The sequence below is a fragment of the Dipodomys ordii genome, unplaced genomic scaffold, assembly GCF_000151885.1.
Source record: "Dipodomys ordii isolate 6190 unplaced genomic scaffold, Dord_2.0 Scaffold26, whole genome shotgun sequence".
In the NCBI taxonomy this organism is placed as follows: Eukaryota; Metazoa; Chordata; class Mammalia; order Rodentia; family Heteromyidae; genus Dipodomys; species Dipodomys ordii.
In genome coordinates this window covers 5,437,871-5,456,515 of record NW_012267242.1, presented here as the reverse complement: position 1 = coordinate 5,456,515, position 18,645 = coordinate 5,437,871, and the positions used below count along the sequence as shown (strand labels likewise).

The following is an 18,645-nucleotide window of genomic DNA, read 5'->3' as shown; positions in this document are numbered from 1 at the left end:
GTCTTGATTATAAGGCTAAAATTGCATTGCCATGCCTTTCGTGTGAACGAGATGGATGGATAATTATTACGTGCACTGAATTCCTTTCTGCATTGAGAGACCAGGACATCCTCTGGTCACTGTAGCTACCATTTCAACTGGCTGTCAGCAAAGCTCTAAGCAGCCAATTCATCACCATATTTATGTGGGGGAGAAATGGAAATGTGCCTCTATGGTTGGGTGTACACTCCCATATCCATATCCATATGCAGATTGTAGACAAGCTGAAGTGGCCCAGTGTGAGTGATTGTGAGGCCGTGTTTGAAGAAGCAGTGGCATTAGTGGAAGAGAGGGCTAGAGGAATGAAGAAGCGTGCTCTGCAGAAAATTGATGTGTGGACACAAGCCTTCTTGTGTCGTTGTGCTAGGGACCCATGGAAGCCATGGCAGGGACGATTTGGGAGCTCATTTTGAAAGATTGCAGGAAGTTTAAAATTCTTAGCAATAGGAGCTACCAAGTAAATGAAGAAAAGTCTCTAAAAGACTGGGGATTTTAAATGGACAAACCTTCCCTTTGTTAACATGAACTTAAGGGATTTTTCTCTTATATAGCGAGCATTCAGAATCCCCTTAGCAAATGGGTATCGTGGTAGTCATAGGCACGCCAGCTGACGTTGGATTGAGGAGGGCTAAATCTTGTGGTTGTTTCCTGTTAGTCGGGTAGTGCTCCCTAGTGAGGACTTTGGACAAGGGGCCAGGAAGGAGTAAGAACACACTTGGTGTTTCGTCATCACTAGATGGACAAGATTCAGGACTTGTATTTTAGTGCTGTGAACATGACCACACGGCTCATTTCTCACGGGATTTTTTCGTATGGATCCTGCCTTGTGGGACTGTGGCTTTTACTAGGCAGCCTCTTGCACAATATGAGCCATTCGTAATGAGGACCACTGTCCCTTCCCCACCAGCTTTCACTACAAGGCAGCATGGAAGGCTGACACAAATCACACTTTGCTGAAGAGCAACCCCAATGCAATGTAAACACAAGACTCTGAGCCCCAAATCAGCTGCTGATGAGAGATAATTTGCCATACCAAAGCCATCATGGGTACGGAGGGGGCAGGAAGCAGGGCCAGTTATGTAACTTTATGGATCAGATCTGGCCAGTCCCTCAGCTTGTTTTGCTGGGACTGTTTTCATTGTTTTGATGCAGAAGGTGTATTTAAGATAAGGAGCAACCAAAGCATTAAGGAATTGAAGACGGTTGTTGCTCTGTAAGTTAAGGAAAACAGAGGGACATAAAAGTACAGAATGAAGCCAGGCGCTGGTGGCTCACACCTGTAATCCTAGCTACTCAGGAGGCTGAGATCTGAGGATCGTGGTTCAAAGCCAGCCCTGGCAGGAAAAGTCTATGAGACCCTTATCTCCAAAAAAAATCACTCAGAAAACCGGAAGTGGCTCTGTGGCTCAAGAGGTAGAGCACTTGCTTTGAGATGAAGAGCTCAAGAGCCTGGACAGCGCCCGAGCCCAGAGTTCAAGCTCCACGACCCCCCCAAAAAGAAGGTACAGAATGTGTGTATGTATGTGTGTAGACATGTAGATGTATATATACATACATATAGCATATGTGTGTGTTCCTACATTAAAAAAATACGTAATGAGGATCAGAAACCCAGTAACAGTTATTTTCAAGTTTATTTCCTGGGAGGTAGGGAGGTAGGTATATGAGATACATGAGGTTTGGTTATTTCTATTATTATGCTTCATTATATTTAAATCTGGGATTCTAAGGCAATAAAGCATGAGGATTACACTATTTTGGTATGTTTTTAGTTTTCATTTCTATCAAAAACTGCTAAATTAGTAGCATTTTATGATTCCCGATTTAGCTCTTTTAATAAGAAGCAGAAGCTAAAAACAGCCCAACCAAGCAGTTGAAGTCTTATCACAAGCCAGTAAGATCAATAAGCTAAAAAAAGTATGAAAAATTTTTTGAGTGACAGCTTAAAAATGGAAAATTTAAATATATATCACTGCCTTCTGCTCCATTGTGTAATGCAAAAAGCCCATTTTGGCAATACAGATTTTTTTTCCTTAAGCAGTCAAGAATGTGATTTATTAGTATCACTGGATTTGTGTTTATGTTCCATGCTGTAAACTATGCATCCAGCAATATATCTGTATTAAGACATTAATACTATGAGTGCTTTCTAAGCTTACCATTGCTGATATGTTCAAAGTCTAGTTTATTGAGCTATAAATAGTACCATCACTATTGACACTTGCTCCTTCATCTCTATCCCTGAATAACTTGTGTCTGATGCTAAGGGATCATGTTGCTAGGGCCAGGGTGTCAAATATGAATATTAGACACAGGGACCCTTCATGGCTGCTACTAGTGTCTCTCCTTCCCCTTTGATAAGTGAGGAGGAAATCTGTGTTCAGACTTGGGTTGATTTTTTTCCCAGTGCCCATTACAAGGATATGATTAGATATCATTAGGAATCATTAGATTTCTCTACAATATTAGAGGAAATTACAGCTTATTTTAAACAGTCTCATTTCCTGTAACCACTCATTTTAAACTAAATTTCATGGTCAACATCTTGTGAAAGTTCTCTCTGTGACCTGACATTAGGTGGAGATTGTGTATGAAGAAAAAAATTAGACTAATACAATGAATTTTTAGAAGAGTTTCTACTTCCTAGAATGATGAGCTGGAATAAAACTTTGGTTTTGCTCTTACAAGGCATTAACTGTGCTTTTCCCAGATATGTGAAACTTATTTTTTTTTGTGTCTACTTACCAGAATAAAGTTCTTCAATAATTATGTATAATGATCTCTGTGCCCAATTAGAACCAATATTGCTAGAATATAGGAAAGATGGTAAGCAAATCAGAAGTTGAGTTTCTATGTAGCCTGCTATGTTCAAGTCAGAGTTTTACAATGATACAAAACTGGTTGTTATTTATTAGTTCATTGAACAGATTTAATCAAAGATTGATTCCTGTATGTTAGACAACATTGCCATACACAACTATATTTTATAAGCTTGATTTCTTTTGTTGAAAGACTGTATTTCAAGTCCCTGAATTTTACCAGATACACTTTCCTTTATTAAAGTCCATAAACAATGCTAAAGCTCTTTCATAAATGTTACTTTCCACAACATAGTCACATCAATTATGAATATGCTAAAATATTTAGGTATTCCTAAATTTACATTGTAAAGACTACAGATACATACTAAGTTTCAAGGTTATTAAAATTGGAAGACAGTTATGTGTACTCATTCATTCATTCATACATTTATTTAATTTATACTTTTTATTTTATTTTATTTTTTGGTTGTGGGGCTTGAACTCTGGGCCTGGGTGCTGTCACTCAACTCTTCAGCTCAAGGCTAGCACTCTACCACTTGAGCCACTGCGCCACTTCTGGTTTTCCTGGTGGTTTATTGGAGATAAGAGTGTCATGGGCTTTCCTGCCTGGGCTGACTTTGAACCATGATCCTCAGATCTCAGCCTCCTGAGTAGCTAGAATTACAGGCGTGAACTACTGGCGCCTGGCTAGTATGTTTTTTGTACATGCTTTTTGATGGTATGAGGTGGTATTTGGTGGTATGAGGTTTGAATTCAGAGCCTCACAGTAGGCCAAGGGGGGGCTCTTCCACTTGAACCAGTTTTTGCTTTATCTTTATCTAACATCTTGTATTCTTGCTCAGAGCTGGCCTTTGATGGTGATCCCCTACCTTTATCTCCTTTGTGTTGGGATTACAGCTATACTGAACCATACCCAGCAGGAATGTGGAGCTCAGATCTTGTTAACTTTTGTCTGGGCTTGCTTCAGTCCTGTTGAACTCCACATCTCAAATAGTAATGACTATAGGTGCTCTCAAGAATTGTGCTTGTCTCTCAATACTACAGGAAATTGGTTCCAGGTCTTCAGAGACACTAAATTCCATACACATTCAGATCCTTCATAGAAATAGCATATCACCTGCAAATTACTTATAATCCCTAATACAATATAGACTATGTAAATAATTGTTATGCTGTATTATTTAGAGAAAATGACAAGAAGACAGTCTGTATGTGATTAGCACAGACCTATTTGGTTCTCCCAAATATTTCTCATTTGCACTTGGTTGAATCTCAGATGTGAGACCCAGGAACAAAAGTAATGGTAAATGTCACATATTCTTTATCTTAAAGGCACAATTGATGAACTTAAATAAATTCCTGGGGTAGGGCAGAAAGACACAGTCAAATGATATCACATTCTGTGGAGGTAATCTAAAAGAAGTTATAAATAGGTTTTCTCAAACTAGCAGAAGTTTAGGATCAAATGATAATGATTACACATCTTTCTGTTAGGGTAAAATTCATGGCTCATTTGCTACTGTGATACAAACAAGTTCACAAAAATGGTAAGGTATTTATGGACTTTCCTTGACTTCAGATATCTTAATTGAGTAGTAACAAAAAGAGCCCAGTGTACCTAATACAAATAAATGGACTACTTATAAAGTAAACAGTAATATTAGCTCTAATGATCTAGTATTAATATACTGATAATTCATCTTGTTAAAAATGAAGTCAAGGGGCTGGGAAGGTGGCTCAGTGGTAGAGCGCTTGCCTTGCATGCTCAAGGCCCTGGGTTCGATTCCTCAGCACCACATAAGCAAAAAGAAAAAGCCGGAAGTGGTGCTGTGGCTCAAGTGGTAGAGTGCTAGCCTTGAGCTGAAGAGCTGAGGGACAGCGCCCAGGCCCAGAGTTCAGGCCCCACAACCGGACCCAAAAAAAAAAAATGAAGTCAAGCCATGTACCACTGGCTCATACCTGTAATCTTAGCTACTCAAGAAGCTGAGATCTGAGGATTGGGGTGCAAAGCTAACCTAGGCAGGAAAGTCTATGAGACTCTTATTTCTAATGAAACACCAAAAAGCTGGAAGCGGATCTGTGGCACAAGTGGTAAAGCATTATTAACCTTGAGGAAAACAAAGAAGAAAATAAAAAGCTCAGAACTTCACCAGACTCTGAGCTCCAAGACTTGGTGGGCTGTGGAGAGTGAGGGGGAGACAAAAAAGCCAAAACAAAACCCCCAAAAGCCTTGGCTACCTTTGTTTCATTTGCAAGGTAGTTCTGTTTCCCTGGAGTACTCAGTGGTCTAGCAAAGAAATGATTTGCTCATCTAGGGCACAAGAAATCCATGATGATTTTATTTTTGTCAGTTGTAGGGCTCAAACTCAAGGCCTGGGAGCTGTCCCTAAGACTCTTGGTGCTCAAGGCTAGCGCTCTAACACTTGAGCAACAAAGATGCCACTTCTGGTATTTGAGTAGTTACTTTGGGATAAGAATCTCATGAAATCTTTTCTGTCCAGGCTAGCTTTGAACTAGGATCCTCAGAGCTCAGCCTTCTGAGTAGCTAGAATTACAGGCATAAGCCACAGGCACTGGGCCATGCTGATTATGTTTTAAGTTTTACAAGTGTGTGCCTTTGTGAAAGCGTTCATGCTCCTTTATGAAACCCTTTGTGATCAGGCCACTTATTTTCAGTAAAGAAACCTTTGGCCTCTGTATGTTTGCAAGTAGTAGTGGCTATGTGGTTAGCATACAGAAAACAAAGTATGGGGAAATTTCCTTTCCCTTTTTTTGTCTACTTCCAAAAGGAAAGAGCCGCAGGTAGATGTGGCTGGCCAGCACAGCCTAGTTCAGGAGGCTAGAAACAGCAGGAAACATTTCATTCAAGAGTTCAGGAAGGTGTGGGGAAGGCAAGAGGTCTCTCTTCATTTCTAGGTGGCATCCAGAATGCCTCTCTCCCTTAAAGTATGATGATGTGCCATATAGACCTCAAAATGCTCTAAGCACATGCCCCATTTCCTGAGCCCACAAAATACCTTATAACAGTGCACAATACCCTGCCAGACTTGCTGGCTCATGCCTATAGTCTTAGATACTCAGATGCCTGAGATTTGAGGATGAGGATGGAAGTCTGCCTGGGCATGAAAGTCCATGAATGAGAGTAATTTCCAGTTAATCAGTAAATGTCTAGAAGCAGATCTGTACTCAAGTGGTAGAGTGCAAGCCTTGCATAAAAAAGCTCAAAGATAGCACCCAGGCCTTGAGTTCAAGCCTTAGTAGGTAGGCACACATGTGTGTGTGCGTGCATGTACGCGCGCGTGCGCACACACACACACACACACACACACACACACACACACCACCATGACAAAGTGAAGGCAGGAAACCCGGGAATCTACGAAATCCAGTAATTTTTATTTTTCTTGTTTCATTTATTCCTGTGTTTGCCTCCTTTCGAAGTTGAAATGTTCAGCTTTGGTCTAAAAAGAAGCTAAAATCCTTATGCAAAGAGCTTGTAAACAAACACCCACTTGAACCATCTGGTTTTGTAACACATACAAGTGATTAAGCTTCAGAGCTATGATTGTAAAAAAAATTTTTTTAAACACAACAATCCCAAACACCCTCAAATAGATTCCTTATGCAATTTCACTGGGGGAAACATATGATGTTTTATGTGGTAAATAATCTGGAAAGGTTAAAATGACTTTTTAATTTTCTAACCTCCCTTCCTGCCTCCCTTCTTCCTTCCTTGAGAGTACTATGGGAAGATCTGATAGATATATGTACTATAATACGTTTATAATTGTGCTACATCCACTCATCTTTGCTAACAACTTGGAATACCCCCTTATCTTTACCTTCATTATTATTATTGCTTTTTATAGAGAAACATGTGTGCTTGAATGTATGTATGGGCATGTGCATACAAGAAGGAGGCTTAGTTCCTTCTAGAATATATTAAGCAATCTGAGCTATTTGCAAATAATGAATTCATACATTTTCTGTCCATAATGACTGAAGAAAGTCAGGTCAGGGGGAAATTAAATACGTCAAGAGCTCTCATTTTAATTGTATAACATCGATACTGTCTTTATAGTTAATTTCCTTGACAAGTGGCGAGGCATATGGATTGGCTTCCTCATATATTCCTAACGTGGAAATGATTCTAAATTGGAACATTTCATTTAGGTGACATCACTGTGTGTGGGGAATATAAGCTACATTCTGTATTGTGGCTTTGTGGAAGTAATCCAGCTTTATAGCTGGCAACTGTAGAAATGAATGCCCAAGCACATGGAATCAAAGACTTAAGTGAAACAAAATCTGTAAGTGAAAAAGCAATACCATTTTAGGTCCCCTTTTTCTATATCCTCAGTCCTGACCAGTCCTAATGAGAAGGCTGTCCGTTGTCAGAGGACAAGAAACAGTTGGGAGATGATAAAGTATTGTTCGGATCATAGTAACTTGAGTATCAAACAACCCCTTGAGTATTTAGTGGCTCAAACAGAATAAAAGTTAATTTTCTCTTCACATGAAGTCTATGATGAATGTTTCAAGATGGATTTGAAGACTGACCCCCTTCTGTCTTGTAGCTGAATTCAGTGCATTGAAGAAACCACTGAGGAATGTGGTTTCGTGTACCAAGTGTGGAGAGATGCCTGTCCCCCCACACATGGAGGGAAACCCAACCACATGACAATATAAGGATGGCCTATGCTGTGTGAACTGCTTACCCTAGAAGAAAATGATGAATGTTGGTCGACGCAACTGGAACACTTTTTATTTGCCAAAAGAGAAAGAAATTAAAGCCCTTTTTTCAGTGATGTGATAGCTAGCTATTTCTTGAGGTGAGATCTTAGTTGATTTGCATTGTTTGCCAAGATACTTGGCATAAATACAGACAGGGTAGATGGTTTCAAGCTAACAACACTAAATGTGGGTTTAAGAAGTGTTGAAGAGACAGACTAGTCGTTTCAGACGGTCATTCTCTTGATGGAGTCTGAGAAAACACATATGAAGTAATCCCTTTTATGAGAAGGAAGTGAATGGGCCTTTGCTGTCTTGGTATTTGACACAAGAAGACATTCACTTTGGAATGGATCTCTTTATCACCTACAAAACCCATTGATATGATCTAATCACATCAACAACAGATTGGGGTGGGTGGGGGAGGGTGATACAATTTTTTTTTTTTTGAGTCCAGTTGTGGGGCCTGAACTCTGGGCCTGGGCGCTGTCCCTCAGCTCTTCAGCTCAAGGCTAGCACTTTACCACTTGAACCACAGCGCCACTTCCGGCTTTTTTCTTTTTGCTTATGTGGTACTGAGGAATTGAACCCAGGGCCTCATGCATGCAAGGCAAGCGCTTTACCACTGAGCCACCTTCCCAGCCCGCTATACAATTTTGAATCAGGAAAAACAACCACAACAAAACTAACAGCAAAAACAGCCACCAGTGCGTGGAATGCCATCAAGGCTGCCCATCTGTGCCGAGTCCTGGGTCACTTTTAGGCCATCCATTTAGAACTATCCAAAGTCAGATGGGACATCTATCTATCTATCTATCTATCTATCTATCTACCTATCTATCTACCTATCTATCTATCTATCTATCTATCTATCTATCTATCTATCTATCTATCTATCTATCTATCTACCTACCTACCTACCTATCTATCTATGCTATTCATTTCTTCCTTCTTGACATTTGTGGTGAATATTTCATCATTGTTTTCTAAGAAGCTAGGATGTAGGATGGTGGCAAGGGAAAAGAGATGCCAAGCACACTCCTTTGTTTTGGTCTAGAGAAGCAAAGAAGGATTACAAGCTCATCTGTGTTCTTTGTTATTGTTACTGACTTTTATGCTGCCAGGGATCACACCAAGGGACTTCTGTATACTAAGTCCATACTTTGGCACAGATTTATATTCCCAGACCTTGATACCTCTGAAAGGCAAATAGAAGCTCAGATCTCGATTGGCTAATTAATTAAGAAGGTGATTGATAGAACAATGGCTGTACAAACATTCTTCTGAAATGGTTAGCTATTGCTTCTGTGGTCCAGAGCATCAGACTATGTGATAATTAGCTTGCTTTGTGCTTTACATTCTCTTTGGTGTGTGTATGTAGAGATGTGATGTGTCTGAGTTATTGGAGTGGTCCAGGAAAGGACAGGAGACACAATAAGTTTCAGCCTTGATGTTTTGGCTCTATGTAAACATATTTTCAGAAATGTAGCCCGCACTGATCATATATTCTGGGTACCTTTGTTGTATAGGCTTTGGGTTTGTATGATATTCTTCTTAAAATTTTTTTATTGTATTATAAAGATGCTGTACAGAAGGGTTAAGTTACCTGGGTAAGATAATGAGTACATTACTTGTCAAACATTGGTACCTCCTCTTTTGTTTTACTCCTACTATCCCTTCCCACCCCTTTTCCTCCACCCCCGAAGTTGTAAAGTTCATTTCCAACATAACGTCTTATGAGTATCACTGTTGCAATGGGTCATCCTGTGTCCTTGTTTCAGCATTTTAGATAAATGTATATACGAAACACAGGGTACCAAAATCAAATACAGTGACAACAGTGGATATACCATAGGGCAAGAACATGTAAAAGAAACCGAAAATATTACATAGTACATTAAAAACAACAACAACAACAATGAAAAACCTCTTGTGTCCATATCTTGGGCTTCATTTTGCTTTTGCATGAAATTCTTATTGCTATTTTTTAATTGGGAGGGCTGTGCTGCCATCAGAAAGATTCTGGTCTCTCTGCTGTTATTTGTAATGAAAGCAGAGGCAGATCAAAACTTCAGGGTGAATCAAATAGATGATATATTCAGTTACTGGCTTAGAACAGACCACTTGTTATTTTGGGATAGTATTAAAACTTGTAATGAACCAGTCAGGAACTGAGGGCTCTCAAAAAGTTAGTTCATGTTCTTAGTAAATAGTAACAAGGAGCCATCTCAGGGAGAAAATCACTTCTTTCCGAATTCTCTAATAATGGTGGACACATAAGCTTCTCTGAAGCTAGGTTTCCTTTTGGCCAACATAGTCTGTTGAATTTTTCCTTAACCATGGGCTGCCAAAAATCAGGACTAGGGGCTTGGCACTCCTATTTTGATTCAACCCAACCATTAGAATCATAATGTCCTAAGTACAAAGCCTACTAATTGAATTTCATTCACTGGACAGAAATATTGCAGCCAAAGACGGAAAACACTGTGGGCTTAAGAAAAAAAAATGTTTTTTTATTTTTTATTTTTTATAAGGTTCAGAGTCTAAAGTCATTTTTAAACTGTGAATGATGCAATTTCTTGTATCTTTCATTTAAAATGCTACTTGGTAAACAGTGTTACAGATTAGTGTATTTGTAATTTAAATGAAGACAATACATCAAGCTGAATCTGAAAAGAAAGGAGAAGTTTCTGGAATGATTCATACCCTCCTTTTTGTGTGTGATCTACTATAGGAGATAATGAATAAATAGCTCAGGAGAAAGGGAGCCAGAAAAGGTTTGTGGATCTGAGAAGACAAAAATTGAACTATTTCTAGAACACAGTCAATCCTGATTGCTAAATCTTTTTCTTTCTTTTTTTTTCTTCAAGCACACTAATAAATTCCACCTAATTCATTTTTTATTTTCTCTCGGGGTCTGCTTGCAGATTTGCCTCAACAAAGGAAGCATCATGTTACTGTCTTTAAATAATTGATGTCTCTCAGTCCAAGCCAGCTTAAAGGAAATTCTGAAAATAGGTACTGATTGAGCAAATGCCTCCTTCCTCACCACCATCCCTGCCTGGTGTGCTGCTCTTACCTTTGTTTAATAAAACCTCCGTTCACTCCCCTTTTGTTTCTTTGCCTCCTTGGGGGAGCAGATGACACTGTCATTTGGGTTTTGGCTTTACCTAGGACATGGAGTCTTTCTCATTTATTGCATATCACTCTATGAATAAGAGTGAGTGCTAGCTGATGGACTGATAATAGTGGAGTGGACTGATAATAGTGGAGAACTCTTAATTAATTAGTAGGAATGTTATATACAGCCACAGACGTGGATTATTGGTTCTATTAAAATTGGACTTATCCCTCTGAACTTGTAGTGTGCTGTCATTGAAGGTGGTGTTACCCCGGAAGCAGGCTCAGCACCCAATGTTAGCTTTATTCGACTCCAGCTGTTCTTGCAGGTTCTAATGCAGTGAGACAATCTTTGCTTCCCTCCCTCCACCCCCCCCCCACATCCCCCATAGAAGAGATCCCCTTTCTTGGTGGGTGTCATTGATGGTTAAGACTCAGTAAAGCCATTGTTGCATTCAAACACCTCTAGTTAGTGACATTGGATTGGTCCCTGGTGATCCTGGCCTCCAGGATTCATGGCTTCTTGTAAGTAGAATTGCTTTCCAGGACCTTTTTTAATGTATGGCAGAGCCTGACCACTGGACACTGTCCCTTACCTTTTGTGTTCAAGGCTGGCACTCTGGCACTTGACCCACAGCTCCACTTCTGGCTTGGCTGTTGTTGTTTGTTTGTTTGTTTTTTCTGATGGTTAAAGATTAAGAATCTCATGGACTTTCCTGATTAGATTGGCTTTGAACCTCAGATTGTAACCTCCTGGACAGCTAGGTTTAAAGGTATCCAGCCAGGACCTCTTTTTGTTTTTATTGCTTATAAAATGAAGCTTTTGTAGTGGATCTTCCTTAAGGTTTTTATTTCTTTATTTTTTAAATCAACAGTAGTCTTCTAATGTCCTGCAGGGCAGAGGAAGTGCTTCTCCATTTGATTTGAGGAGTATTAATGGTGTTCTGAGCCAGAGAATGGAAGCAATATTTTCTTTCCATGTAAACCTTCTTATTTATTTCCAACATTTGCTTAGTCTTTCATTTATTTTTTTTTCATCCCCTGATAGTTCTTCCCTTTCCTTACTTTGTACATTTCCAAGGGTAGAATGAATCATTGAAAGAATGTTAGAATAGAGAATCTCCACTGACTTAAGCAAGCAATCACTTATTTTTATTCACTTTTTTGCTTACAGAAAAGCATTCCCCATCAGAAACCATACCAGAAGGTAAATGAGATTATTACAGTTGAAAAGAGTAAGTGTGGATGAGCAAAGTTTTGGGGAAGTTCTATCTACTGTTCTAAGTGTGGGCTCAATTGTACTGCAGGAAACCTTACTTTACATCCATCTCAGAAAATGTGTATCTAAAGGAATGGATTACTGTACTCTCAAAGAATCTCAACCTTTCAGGGAGCATCATAGAGAGTATATTTTATTTTCTTACCATTACAGATAGCTTCCTAGGAGGTGGAGTTGAAATCATTCTTTGTTCTGTAAAAAGGGATAACCTTTTCAGATTGCCTTATTGAAATCCTCCCTCTGAACTTTCACATAATCAAGCCTATTCAGATTCAAAATAATAATAAAAAACATACAGTAGGAAATAGAGAAAGCTGAGAAATTTCTTCTGTTTACCTTTACAATCTAACTGTATACCAAGGATATAGTCAAAAGAATCAAAGGAGATACTTGCTTTTCTCTGTTTTAAAAATACCTTTAGGCCAAGTGTAGTGATGCATACAATAATGCCAGTGATTTAGGAAGTTTATAGATGATGATTGTGGTTCAAGGCCAGCCTAGGGCAAAAATGCTAGATGTTATATTGAGAAAAAAGAAAGGGCTAGGAGTGTGGCTTAAGTGGTAGACAATCTACCCTGTAAACATGAATGAAGCCTTGAGTTCAAATCTTGGTACTTCAAAACAACAACACAAAGCCTGGCACTGGTGACTCATGCCTGTAATCCTAACTATTCAGGAGGCTAAGATCTGAAAATCAAAGTTCAAAGACAGCACAGGCAGGAAAGTTCATGAGACTCAGGTCCAATGAACCACCATGAAACCAGAAGTCGAGCTGTAACTCCAAGTGGTAGACAACTAGCTTTAAGCAAAAGAGCACAGGGGATAGTGTTCCAGGCCCTGAGTTCAAGCCCTATGACTAAGAGCCAAACAAAAAACAACAACAAGAACAAAAGATCCTCCCCAAACCTGTAATTCTATCTCATCTAGCTTTGTACCTGAGTGCACGCAGACTATAGGTGACTCATCTTTAAGCTGTATTTCCTAGGGCTTTGGACTACATCATGAGATATCTCGAGGACTGACATGCTATGAATGGTTCTTTCCATGCTGCTCTGTTTTGAAACTATGATGTGCTAACTGGCTTCTCTATTTATTCGAATTTCCATATTTAGAACCAACTTGGGACTTGAGGACAGACCTTTTGTACTCTCAGAAGGTAGAAGGATGAACTCCCCTCTAAGGAGACATCTGTAGCAGATAGAAGCTACAGAAGGTGGTGGTGGTAGTTGTAGTTGAGGTGGTATGAATCATGCTGCTTTAACCCATGTCCATTGATGAAGGTCATTTAGGGAGCTGAATTTTCCTACACAAATATTTTTTTTCAGAGTTAGAAAAGAAAATCCAGGGGCAACTTCCTATTTAACCTCAGATGTCATAGCTGAGGTGGAATGTCATTGTTCATTGGCACTGCACTGTCGAAGCCATTGTACCTGAGAGTTTTTCACCTTGGAATTAATTTGTTTGTGGTCAATTTCTATGTCCTATCTCGATAAACAATTGGGGATAGCCAATTCTTAGCTTGTAACATAGTTGTATTCTACTTTATGGTTTACAACTGGTTGTTTGTAATTCGGTCCGTTGCATTTAGTTGTTTTTTTTTTTAATGATATAAGCAGGAATAAGTTTTCTAAGTTACCCACAAACTTTCTTCCAGACTGTCACTAAACTTCTAGAGAGTGGTCTTGTTTGTTTCCTATTCTTCAGTGAATTATCTAGAGTATTGAATTAAAAAAAATTCCACATGGATTGCTTGTTGTCACTTAAAATGTATTAATATGGAGAAATGAATACTACATTTTCAAAAAGTGGGGATCATAGAGCAACAGGAACTAAGTCCATATACTCTTTCAATGCTCCACTATTTTCTTTCCACCAGCAAATGCTCACATTCCTAAACTGAATGTCTCTGCTCTAAGAAATGTGTGTATGGAATCAGAGAAGCACTTCTAGAAACCGATGGTACTAAAATACTAACATTATTTTAAATTTTCATCAACTTCAACAGAGTAGTTTGACAAATAATCTATAGTGTCATGAACAGTGGCAGGATCACTTAGACAGCAACCTAACTGTTGAAAATCAGTGCCTTCAGAATTCTGGTTGACTCAAATCTTTTCTCTTATGCCACTTAAGTCCTTTCTTTAGTAAAGTTACTAACAACCTAACTTAGTGCCTCTCTGGCTTTAACTATGTTGTGTCAATTGGGTGGTTTTCTTCTTAACACTTTATACTTAATTCTTTTTTACACATATACAAATTACAGCTTCTGAATATGACTCCTATGAATAATAATCCTAGAAAATAATCCTAGAAAATGACTAGGGTTGGATTCTCACATTTGAGTCATCCTGCCTTCTGTCTCATTATTCATGACTAAACTGAATACATCCTCCAGTTTTCTGTATGAACCAGCTTCTTTGTCCATTCAAAATCCAGTGGAATTCCACTTCATACTAGCAACCTCCATTTTTGGTCTTAAGTTGATCTTCACCTCATACACTCTGCGAACACTTATTTTAACAGTATCCCTGTGTTTTCTCATACTCCAACTGCTTCTCTTTACCCTTAGAGCAAATAATTGTCACAGTAGGGTTCTAGCTAGTATTTTTTTTTTGTAGCATCACGATGGAAATCTTAATCTTTCTCCTTCCTGGTTGTTGTCAAGCATTTGACTTATAATTCCATTTGTGAAAGAAAAGGGCGAAAGCTAGGGGCTTGAAGGGTGTCTTAGTGAATAGATTGTCTGAAAGCCTTAGTGAATCTGCTCCTCTGAGCTCTTCCTAATGACAATAGATCTTTGAAATGTTTACTCTCTTAGAAGTCTGCACATAACTACATTCATACCTTAAGGAGTGGCCTGGTGCTACCTGTTGAATTAATTTGCCCACATCTTTTTTTATTTTTTTGCCAGTCACGGGGCCTGAACTCTGGGCCTGGGTGCTGTCCCTCAGCTCTTCAGCTCAAGGCTAGCACTCTACCACTTAAGCCACAGTGCCACTTGCGGCTTTTTCTGCTTATGTGGTGCTGAGGATTTGAACCCAGGGCCTCATGCATGCAAGACAAGCACTCTACCACTGAGCCACCTTCCCAGGCCTGCCCACATCTTTTTATGTAATACATTGTACTAAAGCAGGTACCAATCACAGTCACCCATGGACATCATAGTCACCCATTGGTCACAGCCTTTTCTCCTCTTCATCCCTGAACTGCCATTCTCCTGGAGAAACAGAAGGTTGCTATGTGGTTCTCAACAACCTTTGTACCTGAGGAAGATGATCTGAGAAGTATGGAGTCATGTAAAATTGCTGGTCTTCTTGGTCAAATCAATAGAATATCAGCAGTTTCCTGAGGTTTCAGCCTAGCAATTTCTTTTGCTGGCCATTCTACCTAAAACCATATGGATGAATGTTAGGTTGAATCCTACTGTGGAGATACGGAAAAAAATAGTTATAAAACTTTTACCTTTCTACCTTGTCCCTTTCGTTGTTTCTGGGGATGGGAGAAATAAGAAACAAACCCATCATATTTGGAGAAATGTGTACATTAGGAGACTAATGTGAAGTAAGTCCATTGGTCTTAGAATTCTTTGTTCTAAAATTATAAATGGGTGTTGTAATGGGAAATGCTTTGAAACCGTAACCGGTATGTTGGCTATAAATAAGAGGGGAGCGGAAGATCAATAAATCTGCTGAAGCTGAGAAGGAAGAAAACTTAAAAATAAAAAGGAGAACTTTACCTTCGTGTCAGTATTAGTACAGCCCTGAGTTGTGTGTGTGTGTGTGTGTGTGTATTTGAATATGGCAATCAAAGACTTGCTAAAGACAGGGCATACTTAAGTTATAGCCATTAATGTGTGTTTAACTCTATTACCTGGAAGTCACCAAGAAAATTGACCTCACTTTTTTTTTTCTTTCCATTTTTGGGTTGGACCCTTGCTCACGCCACATAAATGAATAGAGCTGACCACTTAACTGGTTCATCAATGAAACAATCTTAAATTATGAAGATGTAAGAAAAATACTCTACACTTACGTTGTTGCAGTTTGAAAGGTAAGTGACTCCCTGTAACAGCAGGAGATATTAACGTTTGTAAACCTATGTGACATACACTGTTGGAGAAATGGCCTCTTGGTTCCATTGTCCCTCTGTGTTGGACTGGGAAGAGTGGCCTCAGTAATGTGAATGAAGATGCCCTAATGCTTTCCTCATTCTGCCTCTTAAAATGCAAACTCATCATTTGCAATGCCCTCCAAGAGTGTTTCCTGGGATATAATGATTGATGAATTGTACTTCACTGAGTGTCCGTGTGGCAGTAACCATGTGGTTCCTGTTGAAAGGTTTTGCCCTTGTTTCTATCAATTTGCTATGCACACGAGTAAGCCATAGTTGTCAATATCAGACTTATTTCTTAATTCTTATCATTTGGGTGAAGTACAGAAAGTAAAATATTCTTCTATGTCTTATGCTTAAGAAGTCCTCTCTTTCTCATTCTAGTTTCTCCGAATTTGGTGTATCTTTAGTGACAGATCAAACCCCAGTTCTTTCTAAGAACGCCTCAGAGTTGAGTGGAGTGTTCACTCCAGTTTTGATGGGAAATCATGAAATGCCTACATAACCTGGTTACCATCCCATTAATTTGAATCCAGGAGCTCGTGGTAACTACTAAGAGGATTCTTTTGGTTGAGACTGTCTGGGCTTGTAATGCTAGAATTCAGGAGAGCTAAGTATCCTTCACCCCTCTAGGGCAGGAGCAGAGATTCATTAGTTACCCTGTGTGTTGCTGTGTTAGAGCACTGTCCAGGAGTCCCTGTTCAGGGGGTGCTTCTCAGTGATACTGAGTCCTCTGGAGACCAGAAGATTTGGGAACAATATTTAGCAGATTCTACTTCAGCGTGAAAGGTGGCACTCTGCAAGCAGACCTACCTTTTCCATGGCCCTCGAGTTGCTTAATTTGTAAATTGAGAATAATTGAGGCAGTGGGAGAAGGAGACGGGAATGAATGTGGTATTCACCCTGTTTCTTTAGTTCACACTATCCTAAAATAGAGTTCTGGTCCCAAATCATTTCATTACATGATTCTGGGATGTCACCTGCCGTTTTGTGTAGCATCGGCACGGTTTTAAATATTGCTGGTACTTAAGTGTACTTGTTCAAAACTACAGGTGTCCTCTGCTTTAAGAAAACTTAGAAAGGCTTTAAATCCAGGCACACAAGAGCCATTGCGTGAAGGGGTGATAATTCGTACACTAAAAATAGCTTGGCTTTGAAAAAATAATTTATCACAAGATTACCTTAAATAACCGATTCTCTTAGAGCATTTAACGTATGATTTGATTTGAAAAATCAATGGCCGCTCATTCAACTTTTGAAGAACACATCTGCTGGGAAATGAGAGGCAGGTGAAGGAAGCAGATCTAGCAACAAGGAGGGAGGGTTTTAAGTGAGAGGGGCATGGGGGTTCATTTTCATTTAGAAAAGAATTGACTTTCTATTTCCCAGGGAAATTTCCTTCACCTTTATCACCTCCCGAGAAGATAAGGGGCAGGGGGAGGGGAACTAGGCCAGTGTGAGTTTGGGAAAGATAAATCTATTTCTTTGGTGGGTCGCATTCTGCATTATGCATGTGCGTAAAAGTGAGGTTTGCTTTGATCCTGACTATTAAAAGTTTATTTTTAAACTCAGACTGGGCAGGGATCCAGCGATGCTCTTTCCCCTGCAAGACACATCCTGGGTTTCAGGTCCCCAGCCTGGCAAAATGCAACTACGCAGCAGGAAGTAGTTGGAAAGTGTGGATACTTGATGGGTGCAGAGGGTTTTTTTTTCTCCCCTTCCTCCCCTCCATTTTTGAAATTCAAATTGAATGCAATTTTCAGCTCATTTGAGCCAGAATATACTGTTGCTGAGCTTCAGTGGCTCTTAAATTCAAACTCACAGCAGAAAACAGATATCATCTGTCACAGAGGGTGGGAGAAGACTCCGCATTTTATTCATAGGAGGCAGAGCCCTAGTAACTAATTCACACCTTTCTGACGAATCCACTAATCATTCACCAGCCAACTTATCAACTAATCAATGGAACCTTTAAGCTACGCGTCTTACAAAGTCCAGGAGGAGTTTATTCTCTTGCTTTTAAAAAAAATGGTCCAATTTCTATTTTTGTATCATTGGTATTTTAATAACCTTTTTGCAAACTGAGACAAGACTATCTTGGCAATCCCCTTTCCTGCCCTTCCTGACTATTTTTATTGTTTCTATCTTTAATGTCTTTGTCAATTCTATTTCTTTATGACTAAGTGTTTAGCAGAAAGCTTAATGCTGGCTGTGTAGGGCCAAATGTCAAATTATTTACTTATTTATTTTTACTAAACATATTGTCTAAAAATATGCTTCTATCTTGGGGTAGATAGAAGTGCCAATTAAATGAGTAAGTGTCATTCATACAATTCTGCAGCTTGTGAGTGGCTAATCTACAGGGTGGATACATCAGGAGACTTTCAGAATGCCTCTGTATATTTCTGCCACTAGGTACATGCCCAGGGAATACAAATGGGTTTGAACAATGATGACTGGAAATTCCTTCTCTGATTTACTAAAGGATATGATAGGGCAATTTTGATCCTGAAATGTAGGCCATATGCTTTCCCATTGATGCTT

The 18,645-nt window shown here is 39.3% G+C and overlaps 1 protein-coding gene across 1 annotated transcript in view; it reads left to right on the top strand.

Moving 5' to 3' along the window:
• The first annotated feature begins 15,956 nt into the window (after positions 1–15,956).
• Positions 15,957–18,645, top strand: part of Esrrg (estrogen-related receptor gamma) — a 416,227-nt gene continuing 413,538 nt past the window's right edge. The window contains exon 1 of the mRNA XM_013015075.1: positions 15,957–16,041. The gene's annotated coding sequence lies outside the window, so the exon portion shown is untranslated. The remainder of the gene's footprint in view (positions 16,042–18,645) is intronic.